The sequence below is a fragment of the Phaethon aethereus genome, assembly GCF_964289735.1.
Source record: "Phaethon aethereus genome assembly, chromosome: 18".
NCBI lineage: Eukaryota > Metazoa > Chordata > Aves > Phaethontiformes > Phaethontidae > Phaethon > Phaethon aethereus.
Genome location: NC_138594.1, coordinates 4,547,396 through 4,559,809, shown reverse-complemented (window position 1 = coordinate 4,559,809; position 12,414 = coordinate 4,547,396). Strand labels below are relative to the sequence as shown.

The 12,414-nt window shown below is 36.5% G+C and overlaps 1 protein-coding gene across 1 annotated transcript in view; it reads left to right on the top strand.

Annotated features, from left to right (window-relative positions):
• The window catches only part of TBCD (tubulin folding cofactor D), a gene marked incomplete at both ends in the record, with an annotated part of 130,263 nt that overhangs the window by 42,383 nt on the left and 75,466 nt on the right, over positions 1-12,414 (top strand).

The window sequence follows — 12,414 nt, the reverse complement described above, 5'->3', positions numbered from 1 at the left end:
GATCCTGTAACTGGAAAAGAGTCACCTCAGTAAGAAATTGATTATTACGTCTATATATTTGCTTAGGAGCTGTGAAATTGGATGGTGAAAGGAGGAAGTCAGCTGATCATCCATGGAGTAGTACTAGTACTTGCTTTTAGTTGCATTTCAGTTAAGAGTTTATACATGACAAATTTATTAGTGTATTTGCCAGTCATCTAGTGACATTGCTGAGTTGTTTAGCGAAATAATAACCTCTTGTATACTAGTTGTGAAAGGAAAGTCTTTTGATAGTTCTAGCTCTCTCTAAAAAGCATTCCTGTTACTGAATGTAAAAACAAGGGGTTTTTTTGGCTACTAATTCTAATGTTACTTAGACATTAAAATTTCTGTTCAAAACTTTTAAATTCAGCTGGATGAACGTGAGAACCTTCTAGTTTCACCCACTGCTCTATAGATGAGACAGTTGCAGATTATTGAAACTTTTAAAGATAGAAGTATGAATTTCATACTTGGCAAAAGTATGGTCTTTTGAATAAAAATTAAGGAAGCTGTCACTACAAAACCTGTTTAGGCAGTGGGTAAAAGTTGTTTTAAAATCAGTCTCTAAAACACTGTCTTAAAAATATTTTTAATGGGGTGGCCTTTATCTTGCTGGCATGGCTTATGGACATCTACTTTCCTATCTAGGTTTGCAGATCATCATCCTTCCAATGTAGTTTTTTGGAAAATTTTTCTGAATATAAGCAATCACTAATTTTAAGGTGGAAAAGGTGGTGCTTTTTTTTTTACTAAATTTTTTATTATTATGTTCTGATAATGTGGCTTAGCAGTGTACAGTCATATTACTGTCTAGTTCTTTGTAAATCTTTTGGCTTTAGATGGAATAACAAGAGTGTTTGTAATCCATCATTCTTCCATTTACTTGTAAAATGTTTTGAAGAAGAGTAGTATATTAAAAATTCTACCTGCAGAGAAATATCTTGTAGTGTCTGCATTCAGAAGCATCTCTGAAAAGACCTACAGAGAAAAGTCCTTTGCTTTCTCAACAAGGTGTTGTTCCGTGGTCCTCACTCGGCAGTAAATAGCCTTCCTTTTCATGTCTGTAAGTTTGTGCTGTATCAATCTACATAACTGTCCTCATTTTTCTTCTGCAAATGTGGATCATTCCGTGTTGTCTGTAGCTGAGGGAAGGTACCATCAGGTTTCTTTTTTTGCATGTGATGGGGTTGAAGTAGGTTTCCTTGAATAGAATCAGATCCGATTTTTTGTTTTGGAAGAAAATTGCAAAGAAATTTCTGGCATCTAGAAGAAGCTATTGAAGGACTCCTGTAATATAGGTGACTGAACTGGGATAAGAGGCAGTCAATATTTGAACTTTGATTTTATTTTCCCCTCCTTCTCCCTATTTCCTCCTTCCCTGAGCTGGTATGTGGAGGGGAGACATGATGTCCAGTTGCTGCCTTGACCCAAGGAAAATGGCATTTTAAATCTAGCCACTGAAAGTTGCTATTATTAGTCAGGTTAACTGAAATCAGCTGTGAACAAAGCAGAAATGGGAAAAAAAGAACAGCTAATGTAAACGCTTCTTGTCTTGGTGCTTAAAAATCCAAATCTGGGGGAGAAGATTCATTGGTGGACCCCAGAAAAGGAATGTGTATGTATACTTCTAGAAGCAATAAAACTTGGTTGCAGTGATGTTGTTTCATCACTTATTTTTGTTAAGTCATTGTACTTGCATCGTGAGTATTAGATAAGTTGAACCCAGTCACCTGTTGGTAGCACCCTTTTTAGTTTACCTGAGCACAAGTCAGATTAATTAAGAGCACCAGGACTGACATAGTAAAATTTGGATGTATTGATATTTGTCTCCAAAGTTGCTTTTTCAAAAATGTGATTATTTTTGTATCTCTGGAGGGCTGAAGCTGTAGTTTTATATTTTCTTTGATGTATAATATGCTACTTTGTTCTAGGTTCTGCTTAAAATTCAGTATCAAGTAAGCGTCGTTTAGCTGAAGTTGAATTTCATAGGTTTAATTACTGTAACATAAAACTGCCATTCTATAAATGTTACAAACTTCCTTCATGTTTTTATATGAATTTTTTGTCTCAGTTTTAGCACTAAGCAGAAAACAAAATGTTGCTAGCAGAAACAATACATACAAATGCAATAAACTTAACCTGTTCTTGATGCACCACTTACCTAATTTTTATTTTCCTCTTGCACTTCGAAATTCCATTTCCTAGATGTATGAAAGAGTGCCAAGTGTTGCTCTGGTCAGTTATCAACCCCTCTGTTGATGAGATAACTCTTAATTTTCTGCTCTAATGCAAAGAATGGCCCCGGGGACTGAGTTTTTCTGCTGTTTTGACTTTACCTTGTATTGGTCAGAACTCTGACACGGGCTTTCAGAGGATGTCCACTGGTTGTCAGTCACAACAATGTTTGCATGTCTTTCTAGAGATGCCTTACACATTCGTGAACTAGTTAGTTATTCCAGGAAAGAAGAACGATCATAGGTAAATGTGAATATTCTCATGTGGTTGAACACTGGTAGACATGGAGCTAGTGAAGCTTAGCTTGCCATGTAAAGGAAACATCTTAGAATTGCGTGACTGGCAATATTCACATCTATCTTTGTCATCTTAGTTATGTATCTAGATGTGTGGCTTTTAGCTAAACGTTCAAGAAAGTCCTTTCTTCTTTCTTTGATCACTTGAACTGAAGTTATCAACAGATTTTGCCATCTGCATTAGCATGTTTGGGCTAGGTTAATTCCATACCATTCCCAGAAGGGGGCAAATGTATTTGAATATAATTGCTGTAACTCATTCTGTGCCCCAAAACATGACATGATTCTTCTACAATATTCTCATAATTATTTTCTTCTATCCCATATGAATAGTTATTAGTCTTAATGCTCTTCGAACAACACCTTTGAAATGTGCCTTTGTTTTTCATAACGTTTCCAGTCCCTGACTTCGGAGATATGTCTGGGCAGATTACCTTGCTGATGTTTGTGAGCCACTTGTTCATGATTTCTAGAGCAAATTATTTGTATGGGAAAAGAATAAAAGCGCAGCAGTTAATAGCATCTGCAGATCATATTTTTAGATATTTATTGTGGCCTGTGCTGTTAGAGTTTGGCCTGGAACTAGGATGATCTTCCTTCTGGTTCCCATCCTCACCCTTGGGCAATGAAACATCTTGGGGGAAGTAGGTAACGTCAGAAATCGAGACTGTAGGCAAAACTATGAACTGTTTGTAAGAAGGGGTTTTAATAATCATTCTTTTCATTGCCAGTCATTCTAAGAGAGATGTGAAATGTACCTTTCTTCAGTTTCTACTTGATGCTCTGGTTATAATTCCCTTTTAAAATTTATTATTTTTAAAGTGTTTTTCATGCAGAATGTTTTTTCTTTTTCTGGTTTGATTTCAATACTTATGCTAGAGATTCTGAGATAGTTCTCTCACCTACATGAAGTTTTTCTCATAGAATCCAGCAGTAGGACCTGAGCTGTGCCATGTGTAGTTTTATACAAAGTCAGTCCCACACGTTTTTCTTTGCAGCATAATTGGCGTTGTGCTGCTGTGATGCCGCTTGCAGAAAGAGAGCGGTGAGGCATATAATGAATAGTCCTAGACTCAAAATATTTTTTAGCTTTCAGTTATTCTTTGAAATATGTCAAATTTTATAAAGATTTATATGAATACTATATGTTGTCTACTATGTAAATAAATTTTAGAAGTGGAGAATATAAACCAAGTGAAATCTGATGTTTTATTCCATTTAAAAAATAGTAATGCTTCAGTTCTTGAACTGTGGTGTGTCTGTTATATTTTTGAATTTGAAGTTACATGTTACCATTTAGCTGCAAAATTTCAGTTGTTTTTAGAATGGATCATGCAGCTAAATTTGCATGCAGGGAAAACTTTTTTTTTCCCAAAATGTCCAGAAGTAATTTAAAATCTTATGATCTGATGATGTCTATGTGTGGATTTCTACATTTGGAGTTGCAGCACTCCTAAATGAAACATTTCTTACTGTACAGCATATGCTAGGGACAAAAACTTATATTTCAGTGTGGTTTCAGTATGATTTCACATCTTTTGTTTTGTGCTGTATTTGTGGTTTTGTAGGCTTCAGACTATTATTTATAGGGTTTTTTTATTTAATTGGGTGGGGATAAATACTAAACAAACAAGAGAATCCTAGTTTACTTGAATTTCTGGTTTGCTTGTGAAAGGACGTTATTAAAATTTCTCTTGATGACAGCATACTATAAACTTTCTAGCTAATAAGGTGTGTCATATATAGGAACATGAAACTTCCTGGCGTTCTTAATATGTCAGTGGTGAGATTAAAAGTGTTCTGGTGTTAAACTCTCTCAAGGGCTTGCTGGCCACTGAATAGTTACAGCTGTATCTGCTAAAAGGCTAGGGACCTAAACTTTCCCTGCTTAAAGCCAGAGAAAGTCTCTTAAATGAAATCAGTGCTTCACAGTCAAAGATAACTTGCTCTTTTTTGTTTGTTTGTTGTTGTGCATTATGCGATCCGATTTTTGGTATAAAACCAGGTATGTTTAAAGTAAGGTTGGAAGCATTTGCATCTCTGAAGAGGAAGAAAAGGAAGCCAGGGAAAGAAGTTTGGAAGAACTATGTGGTTACACTTGCAATGAATTGGTGCTTGTTTTGGGAGGATTCCAGACAGAAAGACATTATTTTTGATCTGCCTGACGCCTTCTATACCTTTACCCATTCAGCGTGAATAGACTGAAACAATCCAACAAGCCCTCTCTGCTTTTTTAACTGTGGCAACAAGGAAGGCAAGATTTAAACAGAAGGCGATAATGCTGATGAGATACACAGATAATGGCTAATTCAGAAGATACTGGTGGGTCAATGCAAGCGATCCAAATCTTGAAATTTTTTTTTTTTTATCTCAGAATAAATGGAAAGGGTAGAAATAGAGAGAGTGGAAAAAAACAACTCATGAAGAACCAGGCTTTATTTCTTCTGTTTATAAATTACCTTCAGAATAAAAGGAGAAACAAAAAAATCGTAAGAAGAAAGTAGGGAGCATTGAAGTACTGTTATTGAGGAGGCTGAGATAGATTTGAGAGGGGTCTTGGCAGGTTATGATGTCTTGGGATTCAGTGACAAAATTGGTATGCGTTTTACCTTTTCAAGGAGGTCAGACATAACGCTACCAGTACCCAAAAAGACTCTGGCTTAGGGAAATATTTTGTGTATTATTCTGCTGAATGATAAGCACATTGTTTAAATAGGAAACACTGATTATTTCAGTTGACACTTTTTCTCTCTTTTTGAAATGTCCCATTGTGAGGTACATTTCTGGTGAAAAGTTTCTATTGAAAGTCTCTCATGCTGTCAGAAGGTTTCACATAGATGCAGCTAATCTCAATAGCAGATGCTACAGCTTTGAAGGAATATCTGTGTATGCATGACATCTGTGTCTGCAATTTTAAAATTCCCTCCGCTTCTGTTGCAAATATCTTATTAATTTGGTTAGAGTGCATATGTGTTCTGTGGTAGTACCAGATTATCTCTGTTCGTGATACCGAGAATGCTTGCATATCTGCTAGTATTGATAAGAGACTGGATTCCTGTGTATTTTATCTGAGAATACAGAGGATGGTGCCTCCTGATATTTATATATAGCTTTATATACTTAGAAAAACCCAAACAAAGTCTGAAAAACTCTACACTCAGTTTTGCTTGTCCAATTTCACTGTGCCGTTTATTAAAAGAAAAAAAAAACCCTAACAAAAAGCAAAATCAATACTGCTTTCATGTGTGTTGCAGAAAGAGGTTTAACTTAGACTAAGATTTAGAGAGTCTTATAGAAATCTGTTCTGTAACTTCTTAAATGTGTTTACATACTCTGATTTTAAGGATTACCACCTGTGTGTTCATATTCCAGAATAAATTGTTTGATACTGATTTGCAGCTGCCAGAGTTTTTGGAGGAGGAAGCATCAGGAAGTCAGGCTTCTGAAACGCGTTAGGCTATTCCGAGGTGGTAGTTAATTGTGAGGCTTTTGGCAAGATTCCAGGTACTTTTCATCATAGATACAGGAAGAAATGAAAAAAAAGATCTACCTGTCTTAGGTGGACTCTCAGAAAATAGAGAACACCCAAACCTGAAAGGCTTGTTACAGAAGAATTCCTTTTCTTTAACACCCAGGTGAACTTCAAAAATGATGCGTGGTCTTGAAAATAGTATTTTGAAAAGTTATAATGCGTATGTCACCATAATAGTTTTCAAATTAGCAAGGAAGCATTATAAATAGTGCAGGTTTTTTTCACTAGCCAGCAGGTATGAGCAAGAATAAATGCCATAGCTGAAGCTGTAGCAGGAAAGGTCCCTCCCCCAGTGCAACTGGGAAATGGTGTAAATACTAAGCGGGGAATAAATGACAATGAATTGCTTCTAGCTTTTTCACTGTAGGGTTTATCTCAGTATTGCACAACCTTAGCCTAAAGGTTGGGGTTTCTTTGGTGATTTTTCTTTTCTGACATGCAGTCTTAGAAGTTTACAAAATTTTTATACTCCTTCAGAGTAAGTAATTCATTTGCTTAGCAGGATTCCTTCTTAAGCCTGTTTCTTCATGTCTTTAAACTGCAGTTTGCTACTGGTTAAGTTAAAGGAAGAGCTCTGTTAGCTGTAAACCTGTATGTAGGTCTCTAGTATGACTTTGGGTATGAGTGGATAGATGAATCTCCAAAGTATTCAGCGCTCTGTGTTTTGGAGAAGGTAGATCAATACTGTCTTAGGTCAGCTGCAGGCCCTGCAACATAGCCAGGTGTAGGGGTGCTTAAAGATTTTGAGTTTTTATGGCTGCATTACATAATGATGTTGGGATAGACTGGCCAAAATCCAGCTCTGTCTGCTTCCTCCTTGGCCCCTTGCCATACTCAAAAGCTCACACTGATTTCGGTGTTGTAGCACTTCTGCAAAAGTGCCATTGGTTTACTGAAGCAGATACCTGGGAAATGAGAGCTAGTGTCCATTTCTTTTAAGTAATTTGAGTAATATTTAAGTAATGTGACTGGTATCAAACAGTAAGACTTTGGCAGAGATGTAGTTAGAATGCAGTTCTTTAGGGCAACATCCAAGTTAACCAACAATCCCTTCTCTCTGCCTGAAAGCCAGTCTTTACATTACATATTTTCCTCCCTCAGCAGCGAGGCAGACAACAATCTCCTTTGCTGCCCAGCTGTGATTCATCGCTGGAGCAGGTCTTTCCTGTGTGCTGACTGAGATAGGTCCATGGAAAAAAAAATCACGTGATCATATAATTAAAGACTCTCTTAATTCATTACGTAGCGAGAGACTGAACTGAGATTGCAACCAGACAGACACAGCCCTTCATAGTCACGGGTTAGAAAATGCTTATTTGGTTTGTGGATGTGCATATATATAGCCTTATATACGTGGGTCAGCGTTAAGAATTGCGAGAAAGTTATGGCAGCTTCAGAGCCTTCAAGCTGTTAAATTCTCACATATCTTCTGAGCATGCATGAACTGTGATTCTGCTCCCTTCTTCCCTGGCAAACGCCTAACTAGGTCGAACTTGGGTGCAGGCATGAGAGGAGAGGCCACCTGTTGCTGGTTTTTTAGGCACTCGCCCTACAGGATGCAATGTTAGAGCATTTCACAGGAACCTTGAGACTTTTTCGACGGACAAAGCAACACATGCATTTTCTGATCCTCATTGGAGAATTTATCCTCTGGACGCAATAGCTCTTTAAGAGTAAATTCTGAAGGAGACAGCTTGTATAGAAAATGAGAACAAATCATAAACGTTTGGCAGAACTTTAAACAAATACTTATTTCTGATAATGGGCCTAACCCAAAATTATCTATGTTTGCATCTGTGTTGATATATTAAATATTAGTATAACAGCACTAATGAAGTTATGATTAGGACCTGCCTCTCTTTCTGAGAGAGGTTAGAGTGCCATGTAAGAGCATGTGGTCTCAAATTTGAAATTCTTTACATTGAAAAACCAGAGTTCTTTTTTTAGCATATGAATGATAGTGATAGGTATGCTATTTAAAACGCGGGAAGCTGACATACTGTAGATACGGCTGTTTACACTTTTTTTTAATGCCTGAGGCTCACAAAGAGGATGAACAAACCAAAGGACACTTCTTCAATGAGTTAGTTTTGTTGAAGAAAAAAAATCCAAGAATAGAGTTATTATTCCAGTTATTGATACTAATAACTGTGTTTAAGCTTCATAATTAATTAATTGTAATGTTCTTGGCTGCCCCTGTGGTGACATTGTGAACAACACTTCCTTTAGTAATAGCAGACGTCCATTATTTTGTAGTATTTTTTTCTTATAATTCTGAAATAGAAAGTTTTACAATATATGACGTATGAATTGAGAAGGCTTCTCTGCATGAACAGTCCATATAAAAATGTAAGACTTATCTAAAAGGTAACATTAGCTTAATCTGTTTTAAGAGTGGCATATTTTAGTTTTAAACTAAATTTAGACAGTTCTTAATTAACTTGAGACCCAGTGAACAAATCCGTTTTAAATGAAATAAGGTTGACATGAAATTTTGCAGTTTTCTTGTGGAGACAAGACCTCAGGCTAAGGAACAGGTTTTTGTTGTTGTTTGTTTGTTTGTTTGTTTGTTTCTTTAATTGCTGTATTTGTATGTTTTATATGATAAACATTGCAATAAATAAAAAAAAAATTACAATCTGAAGTTAAAGTAACATAGGGCTCCTGGTGGCATGTGTTACTTTTTAGGTTTGTGTAAAGTTATTTTTTTAAAGGAATAGTACGAGGCATTTTTTATTTACATCTATGTGACCTTTCAGTATACAGTATCCTCCATAAGCTTTCTTAAATAGTTGTTTAGTGTTCATCGCCAGCACCTGAAAGGCGGTAGGCATCTGATTGTTGAAAAACTGTGTTGAAAAAGCAAAATATCTGTGCAACCTGTCTCCAGTATGAGAAAAAAAAATCTGTAATGCTTTGAAGCCAGAAGTTGTTTCTTTATTTTCACAAGGCTTGAGCAAAGAGCTGTGTTGCAACCTGCAGTTATGTTGTTAGGTAAGGCAGGGTGGAGTGTAGCAGGTGCTTATTAATACCTCTAGGCTACAGGTAAAGGTGACTGTATTTTCTTCAGCGTTCACAGACCTAAACAGGTGGATATTGTTTTAATAATTGGGTTGAGAGTGGACACTATTTATCCTCTTTTTTTTAAAGGCAAACATTTAATGTAGATCTATGAAAGAAATGGTAACTTTTAAAGTTAAGTAACATTTCAAGTCTTCTCGTTGTATCTACCAGCTCCCTACTTGAAAATAAAAAAGGCTTGTTCATGCTTTCAAAACTAAAGGAATTTGTCTCTGCCCTTCCAAACTAAAATAAGTTTCTTCTGGATTTTTTTTTTCTCCTAAGGCGTTTTTTATTTGTGTGGGTTTTATTTGGTTTTGGTTTGGGTTTTTTTTTTTTTTTTTTTGATAAATTGATTTTAGGTAGGAATTTGACAGTATTTTAACTCTGAAAAATTGAAACAATATAGAGCAGCACAGTACAACACTGTGGCCATACTGAATATTTGAGAGGTGGTTATATGATGAACTGAAATTGCATAACAGATAGAAAATGCAGAGGCTGACTACACAGCTTTGAACTTCATTGCTGCTTTGTATATCAAAGCAAGCTCTGGAAAAGTGTGAATGTGAATGGCTTAAATCAGAGAAAAATGTTAAATAAAATTTAACCTAACTATTTTGTGTTTAGACTGAAGATGAAAATTGTACATGCAAGAATGTGAACACAGAGTCTGTCAAACTCGATTAGGAAGGTCTTTTCTATGATATTTCAGTTACAGTGGACTAAACACTGCGGATGGTTTTGCCTGGACTGCTCCTTCATGACTTCCTTCAGCCAGGCTCCTCTGACATTGCAGGAAGCCATAGCAGAATAAACCCTGCATTGGGTTTGAAGAATTCTAGGGTTAAGACTGAAGTGAAACCTGGAATTTTTGGTGGTGTTTCTTTTGGGTATTTATGGCTCTTAAATAGCAACAGGAAATGTAATACTGGACCCACTTTTTCAAACATGCAAATATTTGTCAGGACCAGTTTTTATGTAGTATTTCCCATAGTCCACAGTTTACCAGTAAATATTCTACCAGTGATAGCATGAAAACAGATCAGTATTTCCCTTATTGATGTTGTAGTGTTTGTACTTGCTTAGCCCGTACTGCTGCATACTTCACCTTTTTTCCCACCTTCTAAATTTCTACTTTTGTACCATTCCTTTGTCTTACCCTCCTTTGCTCGCCAGACTTGCAGTCATGTTGTTTCTGTTGCAGCAGCAATGCTTTGAGTCCCAGACACAGGAGTATAGGGCATTAAAGAGGCGCGAGTCCAACGGCCTGCTGCGAGATAATGGCGAAAGCTTGAGCTGCTCAGAGAAATACTGCTGCTGTTCCTGGTGTTTTGGTTTTTTTTTTTTTTAGTACCTGCTGTTACAGACCCCTGGCAGCATCACCTCTGTCATAGGCTGACCCTAATAAGCCAGGTGCCATTTGGTATTGACTCTACTATTTGGGAAACTAGTGCCCTGCATTGAAAAAACAGGTATTTTTTTTTTTTAATACAGATGATACAAATGCGAGGAGCTGCTTGTGGGTCCTTCCTCCACGTTTCCTTCAGTGCACAGAGAGATGAAGCATGCACTCACAGCTGTCTAAAGTAGCTGGAGTAATCACCCTGTGCTGAAGGAAATTTGCAGCAGCTTTGCAAAATTGCCTTTGGCGTCTGTTTTAGTGTTCCTGTAGAACCAGCTAACTCAATTTTTTTCATCAGTTGATGCAGCATTTTTCAAAACAAGCTAGTCAACATTTTTAAAGATTTTTATTGCAGTTTCTTTCAGAATTGGGATGTGCCCAAATATCCATCTGTCTTTTGCTATATCATTGTTCCTGAATGGGAATTGCTTTTTTCCCCCATATAGTGTTTGTCCATCCCTCTGATTACTGCTTTATTTTCTTTAGTAGGTTAAAAAGAATTTAAGTGGCATTTTAACACTTTACTTTTCCATTTGTGGTGCTTTTTTTTTTTTTTGGTTTAAAATAGCAGGTATACAGTGATGAACTATACATTGAAGTGTAATTATTTTGTGATTCTATCCACTGAAGTATATCCAGGCACAGTTTGCTAATGAAATACAGTTCAGTGATCCCATTTCTTGTTCAATGGGATCACCTTTTGACAAGCATTTTGTAAGGAAAAAAGATGCATTTGATGGATTTGGTACAAGAAAAAAAATCGAGTGGAATTATTTATGTTTTTCTAGAGGCTGTTGTTTCTACAGACATTATTCATTTATTAAAGACATGCTATCTGGAGAGACGTATTCAAATTATATATCTGGATTTGCAGATAACCAAAGGAAAGCCCTCTGGGGAGCCTTGCATACTTATAGTACTTCTTAAACTGTGGCACTGTATTACTAGAACTATGTAAGAGAGCTCTGTAAGTTTTTGGAAGCTCTCTTATCCAAAGAAAAATGTTACTGACTTCTGCAGTTTTGATGGGGATATAAGCATGAAAGTGAAGTTCTTAATCTACTTGTTTACACAAGCTTATTTTTGTCACTTCCTTATTATAACAGTACCTGTGTTAGAAGGCCTTTGTGATAAGATTCCGGGATCCTTATTTGCCTTTACTTCTGTTTTTACTAATTCACTTTCTCTGTTTTCCCCAATATGATTTAAAAAAACCCCAAAACAAACAAGCAAACAAAGAAAAGAAGAGCTGTATTATACTGCTGTCCCACTGCAACGGTATCCTGTGGTTCCAGTGCTCAGCCTGGGCTTATGTTCTGTGCAACAGCGTTTCCTTTCCTCTGGAGCTCCCTCAATAAAAGGTGGCACAGAGACGTATGTTATATTGAGGTCTGTGGCTTTTAGGCCTTTATTGGCTAAAACATGCTCACTCTGAAGTTTCTCAGGTTGGTCAGTAAATCAGGAAACAGTGCTTGACACATGCATTTCTAAGAGTTGCCTTGGCTAGATGGCTATTGTATCTGTTGAGTTTTGGGTCGTGGTTTATTTCATGAACACAGGTAATGCCACTCTTCTCCCAGAATGAAGCTCTGTGTTCTGGAGTATATGTCATTAAAGAGAACCTGACACTATCAGTCGAGGATGCTTTTCTAGGTCAATAAGGGGAATCAGTATCACTGAGTAATAATTTATGTGTGCTACTTCTTACATAAGCCCCTTGCTTTAATCCTCATTGAATTATATGTGAATGGAATAAAAAAATAAACTGCTACCAACAAAGAAACAAACTAGTGTATTAAAATAAAAATTCTCCTTTCTAATTAACTTCAAAATTAGCACATATTAAGAGCCATGCTTTCCTTTTT